Source organism: Theropithecus gelada, chromosome 20 (genome assembly GCF_003255815.1).
Source record: "Theropithecus gelada isolate Dixy chromosome 20, Tgel_1.0, whole genome shotgun sequence".
NCBI lineage: Eukaryota > Metazoa > Chordata > Mammalia > Primates > Cercopithecidae > Theropithecus > Theropithecus gelada.
Genome location: NC_037688.1, coordinates 7,934,793 through 7,946,615, shown reverse-complemented (window position 1 = coordinate 7,946,615; position 11,823 = coordinate 7,934,793). Strand labels below are relative to the sequence as shown.

The window sequence follows — 11,823 nt, the reverse complement described above, 5'->3', positions numbered from 1 at the left end:
AAAAAAAAAAAAAAAAAAAAAAATATTTGAGAGTGGGTTACCTACACTGTGCCCCTTTAGCCTTGCAAATTTCCTAAGAACAAGGGCTCAGATAAACAGTTATCTGATCATTTAATGTTGATATAACACTTTACAGCCCATACCCAATTTTATCAACCGTCTCAATAATGCACTTTATACCTTTTTTCCCACCGTATGCTTACATAGTGCATTTTTAAAATTTAATTTTACTTGTTTTAAAATTGTTTATTTTTTAAAATAGAGACAGAGTTTCACCACATTGTCCAGGCTGGTCTCAAACTCCTGACCTCAAGTGATCCACCTACCTCAACCTCCCAAAGTGCTAGGATTAAAGGTGTGAGCCACTGCACCTGACCACATACTACATTTCAGGTTTTATGTTTTTTTTTTTTCTTTTTGAGATGGAGTCTTGCTTTGCCCCCCAGACTGGAGTGCAGTATAGTGATCTCGGCTCACTGCAACCTCTGCCTCTCAGGTTCAAGCGATTCTCCTGCCTCAGCCTCCCAAGTAGCTGGGACTATAGGTACGAGCTACCATGCCCGGCTAATTTTTTGTATTTTTAGCAGAGATGGGGTTTCACCATGTTGGCCGGGCTGGTCACGAACTCCTGAGCTCAAGTGATCCACTGCCTCGGCCTCCCAATGTGCTGGAATTACAGGCGTGAGCCACCTCACCCAGCCAGTTCATTTTGTTGTCACCTCTCTTCAGTGTCCTTTAACCTGGAGGTTAAATCCTTGGCCTTTGAGATAAGCACTCTTTTTTTTTTTTTTTTTTGAGACGCAGTCTCACTCTGTCGCCAAGGCTGGGGTGCAGTGGCCGGATCTCAGCTCACTGCAAGCTCCGCCTCCCGGGTTTACGCCATTCTCCTGACTCAGCCTCCCAAGTAGCTGGGACTGCAGGCACCTGTCACCTTGCCCTGCTAGTTTGTTTTTTTTTTTTTTTTGTATTTTTTAGTAGAGACGGGGTTTCACCGTGTTAGCCAGGATGGTCTCGATCTACTGACCTCGTGATCCGCCTGTCTCGGCCTCCCAAAGTGCTGGGATTACAGGCTTGAGCCACCACGCCCGGCCTTGAGATAAGTACTCTTACTGTCCACATTTTATAAGTGAGAAACTGAAGGCTCAGAGGGGTTGAAGCACTTGCCCAAAATCACACAGCTACCAAACACTGAGGTGGGACTCAAGCCGGGGGGACTCTCTTTAGAGCTTGTGCTGCTCTTGTCTCCCAGGCCCAAGAGTTTCCAAAGAAAGACCTTTGTTGTTAACTGAACAGGGGCTCCCTCTGCAAATGGCTGCTCAAGGCGCCTCACTCAGCAGGTGGTCATTAACTGAAGGAGCACTCTGTGCACACATGGGCTGGGCCTCAGGCTGCCTGCTCCCCACGCCTGGCAATGGCCCTGGCCAGATGCCCACCACCCCCACCCAGCAGGGCCCCACGTAGCTATTTCCAGAGAAAGAATGTGCTCACCTACAAAGGAGCCCCCCCACCTCCTGGCAAACTGGGTGATAACAAGGGCCTCAGAGGGCTGGGGCCAGCAGTGCCTGCCATGTTCTCCCCTTACAGTATAGTCCAGGCCCAAATGTCCAGGTCCAAAAGGCAGAGCCTGAAGTCATAATTGCCCGCAGGCCACATCCCTAACCCACAGACCAGGGCTCAGGGGGAACCCATGAGGTCAACTGTCTAAGAAGGGCCTGAGTACTTTGGTTTTCTGTTGTTGTTGTTGTTGTTGTTGTTGTTGTTGTTGTTGTTGTTGTTTGAGACAGAGTCTTGCTCTGTCACCCAGAGCAAGCTGGAGTACGGTAGTGCAATTGCGGTTCACTGCAACCTCCGCCTTCCAGGCTCAAGAGATTCTCCTGCCTCAGCCTCCCGAGTAGCTGAGATTACAGGCACCCACCACCATGCCCAGCTAATTTTTGTATTTTTAGTAGAGACGGGGTTTCATCATGTTGGCCAGGCTGGTCTCAAATTCCTGACTTCAAGCGATCTGCCTGCCTCAGCCTCCTAAAGACCTAGAATTACAGGCGTGAGCCACTGCGCCAGGCCAGAGCCTGAGTACTTGCTAAGACACACAATAGGACCATACTGGAAGGGTTACAGGAAGAAGGCGCAGCAAAGGGCAAGGCCTGGGAGGTGGGAATGGTGCAGGTTCTTATGCAGAGAGCAGAAAGCACTCAAAGGGGCCACACACAGTCTGCACATCTGGGAAGAGGAGGCAGGACCCAGGTAGCTTCCCAACCACCATGAGGCACAGATCCCAGCAGACACACAGCGGAAGAGGTGACATGCCAGCAAGAAGCTCTGCCACCGACCAACAGGGCATCATCCACCTGAGTCCCAGGCCATTCTGTTAGGCTGTGAGGCTAATGTGTACTGAAATACCTCAACATCCTGGAACGTCACCATGTGTTGTCCTGTCAAATTCAGAAATTGGCATCAGCCTCCAGACCTCATCTGCAAACCCAATTCTAAGATTCAGAAGCAGCAGAACTGCTCTTGAAAATTTACCAGAGCAAACACAAAGGGAATAAAGTTTTGCTTTTCTTCCTCATTGCTGGCAATTTTGAAAACACAGAAAGCATGACTAAATAAGAAAATGATCTGTCCACAAACTCCCCCAAAGATACCCTAAATTTTTGTACAGGGTATCTGTAAAAAGTAACGGTCCCTCCTTACCCTTCAATGCACAAAAGCACAGCCTGGCCTGCCTGCAGTGTGAGTGTTTGGGGTCAAAGTGCATCCACTCCGTCTCCCCTACTGGCCACGGCAGGGCCCACACCTAACTCACCTCTCTGCCTCCTGCCCAGACACAGGCCACCCCTTGCTGGATTCAGCCAGGGATGAGAAGGAGGAGACATAAGCCCCTCTCCATCAGCAACATTCCTTTGTGCCCATCAAGAAGGGGGCTCCAAGAGGTAGGGGTTAGGAGCAAAGCCCCAGGGCAACTCTAGGTACAGGGTAGGAATGGGAAGAGGAAGAAGTGGGCGGGGCAAGGGCAGGGAATGTGTGCTGCCCACCGTGGGGCACTCACCAGGCCCACTTGACTCTGCATTCGGGGGTGGGGCTCAGGCTCACTGATGTGGATGCAAACAGGCCCCACCAAGACCACATCAGAAGAGCCCAGCTCCTTGCTACCAGACCTGTGAGGACCTCAGCTCTCTCACCTGCGAATGGGCTGGTCGTTGGGGTCCTGGCTGACTTATGATTAAAGACACAAGGGACAAGCAGGGGCTTTGCAAGGGCTTTGGAAATTGGAAGGCTCCCTGGGAGGGCCCAGCAGGCCTCACCTCTGCCTGCTCCCCTCTGTAAAAAGCCCAAAAGTACCCATTCTTTTAAGCCCAGGGGCACTCAGGGCCTGTGTGGCTGCTGAAGGAAGAGGACCCAGCACATGGCGATCCCAAATACCGAGCAGCGGGGAGGCAGCTTTAGAAGACCTGGTCCTGTGAGGCTAGGCTCCCAGCCACAGAAGACAGCTTCAGATGGAGAAGAAACTCAATCATAAAATCAGGAGTCAAAGAAAAGAAAAGAAAAGAAAAGAAAAGAAAAAAAAAGAAAGGAAGGATGGGTATGGTGGCTCACACCTGTAATCTCAGCACTTTGGGAGACTGAGGCAGGAGGATCACTTGAGCTCAGGAGTTCAAGACTAGCCTGGACAACATAGTGAGACCATGTGTCTACAAAAAAAAAAAAAAAATCAATAAATTAGCCGGGCATGGTGGCGCACACCTGTAATCCCAGCTGCTACTAGGGAGGCTGAGGTGGGAGGATCACCTGAGCCTGGGAGGTGGAGGCTGCACTGAGCCATGATTGTGCCATTGCACTTCAGCCTGGAGGACAGAGCAAGGCCCGGTTTCAAGAAAAAAAAAATCCTGCCTCCGCATATGGACTCAACTCACCAGATAGTGGGGAAGAGGGTTCTCACCCCTCTACCCAGGCCCAGTCAGCCACTTCCGTGGGGTCCCCCCATAAACCTGGAGTCTGACCCCTCCCCACAGCCTGCCCCCAGCTCCACAGCCCACAAACTCCCTTCTACAAGGGCACCTGCCCATGTTTGAAGGCATTCACTGAACCCCAGAACCCCCTCCTCTCAGGGCCCAAAGCCTCTGCCTAAGTCCCCACAGCTGTGGCCTCACCCAGAGTCCACTACAGTCCTGTTGGTCATTCATTCATTCATTCATTCATTCAATCAATCAATCTCTGGAGCATCACTCCGGACGGGCCCGAGGGGGCTTCAGCCGACCACACAGAGTATCCTGTTCCTCATTTTAAGGGCTCTACTTCTGTTCACGGCGCCCACGCGATCATTTCCAGCTTCAGCAACGGGACTCAGAAAGGAGTTCCTGGCCTTTGAGGGAGGGGACCTGAGACATAAACCAGGAGAGGGAACCACTCCAATCCGTGAAGAGGCTCCAGCCTCTCTCTCCCAACAGGGGTCGGCTCCCATTGTCACTTCCTCATGTGCGAGGCGTTGGGTTCCCAGGTTGGGATCCGAGGCGAGGGCCGGGCCTGGCTCACCCTCCCATGGACTCTGGTTCTCTTTGGCCACGGAGGGGTCCTGCTCTCTACTGGCTCTGGCGGGAGCGCTGCAGACCCACAGCCCGGTCCTGCGCCCACAGAGGCTGCTACCCTGTGCAGTGTTTGCTTCCAACAGGCCCCGCCGCCCGGAGCCAGCCCTGCTCTGCGCCCTAAGCCAGCCGGGCTCCACCGCAGGGGTCTGGGGCCGGGCGGCCTCCCTCGGGTCTCAGTCTTGTCATCGGAAAGCGGGCTCCGGCTGGGGCAGCGTCTGGGAAGTGTCTCCCTGCCGGCCGTGCCTAAGGGAGGAGGTCGTGGCCCGAAGAAGGGTCTCGGAGCATTCCCGACCCACCCGGGCAGAAGCCGCCACCGCCGGGCGCCCGCGAGGCCGGGGAAGGGCGGGCCGGGAGAGGGGCCACCCGCCCGTCTGTGTGGGGACCGCGCGGCGCGGGGCACCGGCCACGGGCTTCCCCCGACCCCGGGCGCATCCCCGGCCCGCCCGCCGCGCTCCTCTGCGCCCCGCGCTCACCTGCCGCGCGCTCCCGCTCCACCGCTGCCCGAGTGACCGCCCCAGTGGCCGCGGGCTGGCCCGGCGCTCACCGCGGGCGGGGAAGGAGGAGCGGCCGCAGGCGCCCCCCGCTGGCCGCGTGTCCCAGGCCCAGGGCGCGGGGGCGGGAGCCAGGGCGGGGGACTGGGGGGCGCCCCGTAGGCCGCGTCCACCTTGCAGGCGCAGCTGCCCCCGCCCCGCCCCAGCTCCCCCAGAACCGTGGGAAATGCGCTGACGCGGGAGGGAGCGGCCGGGCAACCTCGGGGCGCGGCAGGAAGGAAAGGCGTCCCAGCAGGACCTTCTCCAGGTACCGCGCGCACGTGCTGGGGAGCGCCAGGCCCGCCCCACCCCCAGAGGGAAACACTTTCTAACAAACTCTTCCAGTGTTTCTGCCCCAGGCCTCCCCTCCCCTCCAGGAGAGCCAGTGTTTCTGGAAGGATCCACAGACGGCGGGCCAGTGCCCTCCTCCCAAGCCGGGGGAGCTTTGGTCCCGCCTTGCGTCTCACTCAAGCCTTAACCTCCTATGGCAGGGCTCAGAGGCGGGAGATGACCGCAACCACCCCTGTAGGTGTCATCAGAAAGTAGGTGTTGTAATCTCGTTGTGATCCCTGCAGCTCAGGGTGGGGCCCCAGTGTTGGCAGAAAAAAAAAAAAAAAATCTGCCCTGTTTCCAAGAAACTCAGACAGGGTGAGCAAGAAAGCCTCCTGTGAGTCACCCTGGGAGGGGCAGAGGAGACCGTCGGCGGGAGTAATCAAGTCCACGAGGGCATTTCTCACTCGCAGACCTCCATGAGTCCCGCCCTTTCCCACTGGTCTAAAGCTCCCTGGCACCCAGGAACTAGGGGTTCCCACTTCACTGAGAGGAGTTACAGAAGCACCTGTTATGCCCGTTTCTCAGGTCCGACCCCCAAGGCCCTAGCAGGTCTTCATAGAAAGGGCCAGAGAGTCTGTAGTTTAACAAGCACTCAGGGGATCTATGACAAACAGGTAGGAGAAACGTTGATGTAGTGGGAACCTATGGTGGGATCCTGGAGCCTGGTACCCCAGCTCACCCTAGAGGGGAGAGATTCTGGTGTGGGAGGGCCTTGCCCCCCGCGGTGGGCCTGGAACCCAGCCCGAGGCCACCCACGTTGAAACCATGCTGAGACAGCAGATGGCCGAGGCTGGAAGGTGGAGCCTCTGATTTCCACTCCAGATGGCGACAAGGAGGTCCCACCTGAGACTTACATCCCAGCAGCAGCAAGCCCACTCGGCTTCCCGCGCTGATCAGGCGGCTCCTCTGGGCTCGTGCAGCCCCCGGGCATCAAGCATGGTGGCATTTGGCTCTCTGGGCTGGTGCGACTCCACTATTCATCGGCCTCCCCGCAGAGGGCCCTGGCCGGGTCACTGCAGCATCCTGAGGGCTCACCCGGGAAGATCTGAGCAGCTGGGGCCTCCCTGCTCCGGTAATGGGAATCCCGGCAGCAATGAAGAATGGGAATAGGATCATCAGCAGAGCCAGCTTCCGAACGCACTGCGCACCCCCGGCAGCCCCACCCCTTCAGCAGAACCTTGAAAACGAAGAAACCCACCTGTTTCCCTAAGGCCTCCAGAACAGCCAGTGCCTCAGTCCTGGGACAGGGTGACCTCTGCCAAGGTCAGCCCTAGAAAGAGACAGGGGAGCGGAGCAGCCATGGGAGAGGCTCCTGCTGGGACCCACCTTCATTGCTCTCCAAGCGAGGAGCCCTCAGCCCTTTCTGGTGTGTGGAAGAGTGCTATCACTTCCCAGCCGGTCATCTGTGTGTCATATTCACGCAAATCTATGAGCAAGTCTCCTGACAGCAGACAGGAAAACAGAGCTGGAGAAAGTGAGTTACACACCATGCCTGCATCACTGCTCCCCTCAGGACTGTCAGGACATATCCATCATCCCCATGGTCCCCGTAGCCACTGTGGACCTGTCAGCAGAATCAACCCATTGTATACTCAGGCCTCAATAGGGGATTCTCCGTTGCTGGCAGCCAGCAACGGAGTCACCCAGAGGTCTCGTGAAGGCACCCGTGGCTGGGTTCCACTCAGTTTCGAATTCAGCAGACCTGGGTGGGTACTGAAACTTTTAACTTCTGTCTCACTCCCAGGTTACGCTGATGCTTCTGGTCCTTGGCAGACTGGGTAGCGAGTCTCTAAGGCACTGGATTCCAAATAAGGTTGGAGTCCCCTTCCCAGAGATTCTGGTCCTTGGGTGGGGTCTGGGAATATGCAGTATTTTTTTAAACCCAGGTGAGTTTAATTTGTGACAAGGATGTTACTTCAAATCAGAAAGGAAAAGGAATGGCTTTTTTTTTTTTTTTAAGAACCACAGCTGGATAAACTGGTGGCACATGGCTGTGGTCCCAGTTACTCAGGAGGCTGAGGCAGAAGGATCACTTGAGCCCAGGAGGTGGAGGCTGCAGTGAGTGGTGATTGCACCACTGCACTCTAGCCTGGGCAACATAGTGAGACATGGGCACACACAACCACATCTGGTTATTTTGTTTGTTTGTAGAGACAGGATCTCACTATGTTATCCAGGCTGATCTTGAACTCCTGGGCACAAGTGACCCTCTTGCCTCAGCCTCCAAAGTGCTGGGATTAGAGGCATGAGCCACTCGCACTTGGCCTAAAAATATTTTTTTTTAATAAAAAAAAATTTTACACCAGCAGTGGCATGAGCTTGTAGTCCTACCTATCGGGAGGCCAAGGCAGGATGATCCCTTGAGCCCGGGAGTTTGAGACCAGCCTGGGCAACATAACAAGACCCCTGTCTTTTTAAAAAACAAACAAACAGGCCGGGCGCGGTGGCTCAAGCCTGTAATCCCAGCACTATGGGAGGCCAAGACGGGCAGATCACGAGGTCAGGAGATCAAGACCATCCTGGCTAACACGGTGAAATCCCGTCTCTACTAAAAATACAAAAAACTAGCCGGGCGAGGTGGCAGGCGCCTGTAGTCCCAGCTACTCGGGAGGCTGAGGCAGGAGAATGGTGTAAACCTGGGAGGCGGAGCTTGCAGTGAGCTGAGATCCGGCCACTGCACTCTAGCCTGGGCAACAGAGCGAGACTCTGTCTCAAAAAAAACCCAAACAAACAAACAAACAAAAACTAATAGAGATCTTTGTGCTTGAAAATGAAACCGGCCGGGCGCGGTGGCTCAAGCCTGTAATCCCAGCACTTTGGGAGGCCGAGGCGGGCGGATCACGAGGTCAGGAGATCGAGACCATCCTGGCTAACACAGTGAAACCCCGTCTCTACTAAAAATACAAAAAAAAATTAGCCGGGCGTGGTGGCGGCGCCTGTAGTCCCAGCTACTCGGGAGGCTGAGGCAGGAGAATGGCGTAAACCCGGGAGGCGGAGCTTGCAGTGAGCCGAGATCGCGCCACTGTACTCCAGCCTGGGCGACAGAGCGAGACTCCGCCTCAAAAAAAAAAAAAAAAAAAAGAAAATGAAACCTATAAGAGAAAATATGTTAGTAATTTTGGAGTGGAGAAGTGTGCATGGGAAATTGAATGCACACGGAAGAGCTGCTATTGAAAGTTGCATGTCTCTGTCCAGATGAGGAAGTCTCCAGATGTCCATGTCTAATGTGTTTGTGATTTTATTTATTTATTTATTTATTGAGACAGAGTCCTGCTCTGTCTCCCAGGCTGGAGTACAGTGGCGCACTCTCAGCTCACTGCAACCTCCACCTTCCGAGTTCAAGCTATTTTCATGCCTCAGCCTCCCAAGTAGCTGGGACTACAGGCACCTACCACCATGCCCAGCTAATTTTTGTTATTTTTAGTAGAGACGGGATTTCAACATGTTGGCCATGCCAGTCTCGAACTCCTGACCTCAAATGATCCATCCCCCTCGGCCTCCCAAAGTGCTGGGATTACAGGCATGAGCCACCACACCCGGCTATATTTGTGATTTTAATTAGCCACTGTGTTGATAAGCTCCAGAATGCAGTGCCCTGGGGTCCCTCCTAACTTGTAAGTGCCCAGTGCCCACTGCTCCAGGGAACTCTGCATGTGTTGCCTGAGTCAGTTTCTGTGGTGGGCAACAGTTTGGGGCTTTATTTCACTTGTGCAGCGAGAAGATTTAAACATTTAAAATCAACCACAACAGAAGCTAAGAATCACGTATTTCGGCCACCCCGATCCTTCTCATTGCCTTCACCGGGCAATGAGAACGACATCCAAGTAGGAGAATATAAAAGTTTCCCGAGTGATGCCTGTCCTTTCAGTCCTTTTACAGCCTCTTGATGCATCACTATGCAGAGCATGGCCTTAGCCTCCTCAGACAGATGGTCCTTGCTGCCTGTCCCAGAGGAAGAAGGAGCTCCCTCCTTTCCCACACTTCCTCCAGCAGTGCTCACCACAGGACAGAAGCTTAGTGAATGCCTATGCACAGGCAATACTGCTCACGAGATATATGTGTGTGTGTGTGTGTGTTTGTGTGTGTGTGTGTGTGTTTTTGAGACAGAGTCTCTCTGTCGCCCAGGCTGGAGTGCAGTGGTGCGATCTTGGCTCACTGCAACCTCCATACCCCGGGTTCAAGGGATTCTCCTGCCTCAGCCTCCAGAGTAACTGGGATTACAGGTGTCCGCCACCACCCCTGGCTGATTTTTTTGTAGTTTTAGTAGAAATGGGTTTTCACCATGTTGGCCAGGCTGGGCTCCAACTCCTGACCTCAGGTGATCCACCCACCTTGGCCTCCCAAAGTACTGGGATTACAGTTGTGAGGTGTGAGTCCCCGCGCTCAGCCATAATCCTTTTTTTTTTTTTTTTTAAGAGCCAGAGTCTGGCTCTGTCGCCCAGGCTGAAGTGCAGTGGCCAGATCTCAGCTCACTGCAAGCTCTGCCTCCCGGATTTACGCCATTCTCCTGCCTCAGCCTTCTGAGTAGCTGGGACTACAGGCGCCCGCCACCTTGCCCGGCTATTTTTTTTTTTTTTTTTTTTAATTAGAGACGGGGTTTCACCATGTTAGCCAGGATGGTCTCGGTCTCCTGACCTCATAATCCGCCCGTCTCGGCCTCCCAAAGTGCTGGGATTACAGGCTTAAGCCACCGCGCCCAGCCTCAGCCATAATTCTTAATTAAAAAGGGGAAGAAGGCCAGGCATGGTGGCTCATGCCCGTAATCCCAATACTTTGGGAGACTGAGGTGGGCAGATCACTTGAGGCAGGAGTATAAGACCAGCCTGGCAAACATGGTGAAACCCCATCTCTGCTTAAAAAAAAAAAAAAAAAAAAAAATACAAAAATTAGCCGGGTGTGGTGGCACATGCCTGTAATCCCAGCTACTCAGGAGACTGAGGCAGGAGCATCGCTTCAACCTGGGAGGTGGAGGTGAGCGTGAGCCAAAATCATGCCACTGCACTCCAGCCTGGGCGACAGAGTCAAACTCCATCTCAAAGGAAAAAAAGAAAGAAAGAAAGAAAATTTAAGAAGCAGCTAAGAGTGCCAGTCCTTCCCCTACCCCAGCAGGAACCTGTAAGCCTTTTCTCCAGAAGAAGGTAAAATAGATAGTCTCTGAATTGGGGAACGCCAAGCCCAGCCATGGGGCAGGGCTACCCAACTGAAAACTGGAAAACTTTAAAGGCAAATTCACATGGAAGGCTGGAACACCCGCCTCCCCCCACCTCACACTAGCCCTCTTCCCCACTCAGCTCCCAGGATGTCAGTGGCCCACAGCCTTACCCCCAGGCTGGAGGAATTCTTTGGGGAACCCCACAGCCTGCTAATTCTTATGGAAGCACACCGCTGACTTAGCCACATTGACTGACACAGCTTTCCCCCAGCTCTTAAATATGTGCAGGTAACCAGGAAACACCAGAAATCCATGGACAGCCTCAACCCCACAGAGAGTCCAAAACAACAAATGAGAAAAAAGCTAACAGAATGCAGGCAGACAACAACCTAACAAAATGATACCATTCATATCCTCAGAGATTCCAAACATATATTGTAACTAGGAAACAAAATCGGATACTATTTTTTTTTTTTAATAAGGAATATCTGGGGCCAAGAAAAGGACATGGAAAGTAAAAACATGATAACAGAAATTTTAAAACAACAGAAAATTTGGAAGTGGAACAAAAAGTGAGAGATGGAAAATAGAGAAGAAAAGATAAAATGAGAGGATCAGTCCAGGAGATGCAACACCTGAATAATTATGGAGTTCCTGAGAAAACAGAAAGGAGGGGAAAAAAATAATTCCAGAAGCTTTCCCAGGACTGCAGGACATGCAGTACCACATCAGATGCCCCATCACATCAAGTTCCCAGTGCAGTAGATGAAAACAGACTCGCCTAACTTTCATAATGGTGACATTTTAGAACACAAAGAGGAGATCACAAAGAAAGAAAGGTTACAACAAGCTTTAGACTTCTCACAACAACACTGGGAGTGATGAAGCAATGTTTTCAAATTCCAGAGGAAAAATATTTTCAACCCAGGATTCTATATCCAGCCAAACTATCAATTGAGGGTAAATGAAGAACAAAAGCATTTTCGGATGTCTACTGCCTGTGCACACTTCCAGAAAGCTACTGGGGGATGGGCACCAATGAAAGGAGACAGTTTATCAAGAAAGAGGGAAACACGAGACACATAGGAGAGGAATTGCCCCATGGGGTGCATGGAGGAAAGTGTCATTCAGGATGAAGTTTGTGTGCTGGGCACAGCTGGCCAGAAACTCCAGGACAAATGCCTCTGAGAAGATGACAGTGATAAAATACCTTACATACTAA

The 11,823-nt window shown here is 53.0% G+C and overlaps 1 protein-coding gene across 1 annotated transcript in view; it reads right to left on the bottom strand.

Moving 5' to 3' along the window:
• ADCY7 (adenylate cyclase 7) overlaps positions 1-5,564 on the bottom strand; it is a 73,805-nt gene extending 68,241 nt beyond the window's left edge. Inside the window, exon 1 of the mRNA XM_025370024.1 lies at positions 5,060-5,564. The gene's annotated coding sequence lies outside the window, so the exon portion shown is untranslated. The remainder of the gene's footprint in view (positions 1-5,059) is intronic.
• Between the last annotated feature and the right edge of the window lie 6,259 nt (positions 5,565-11,823).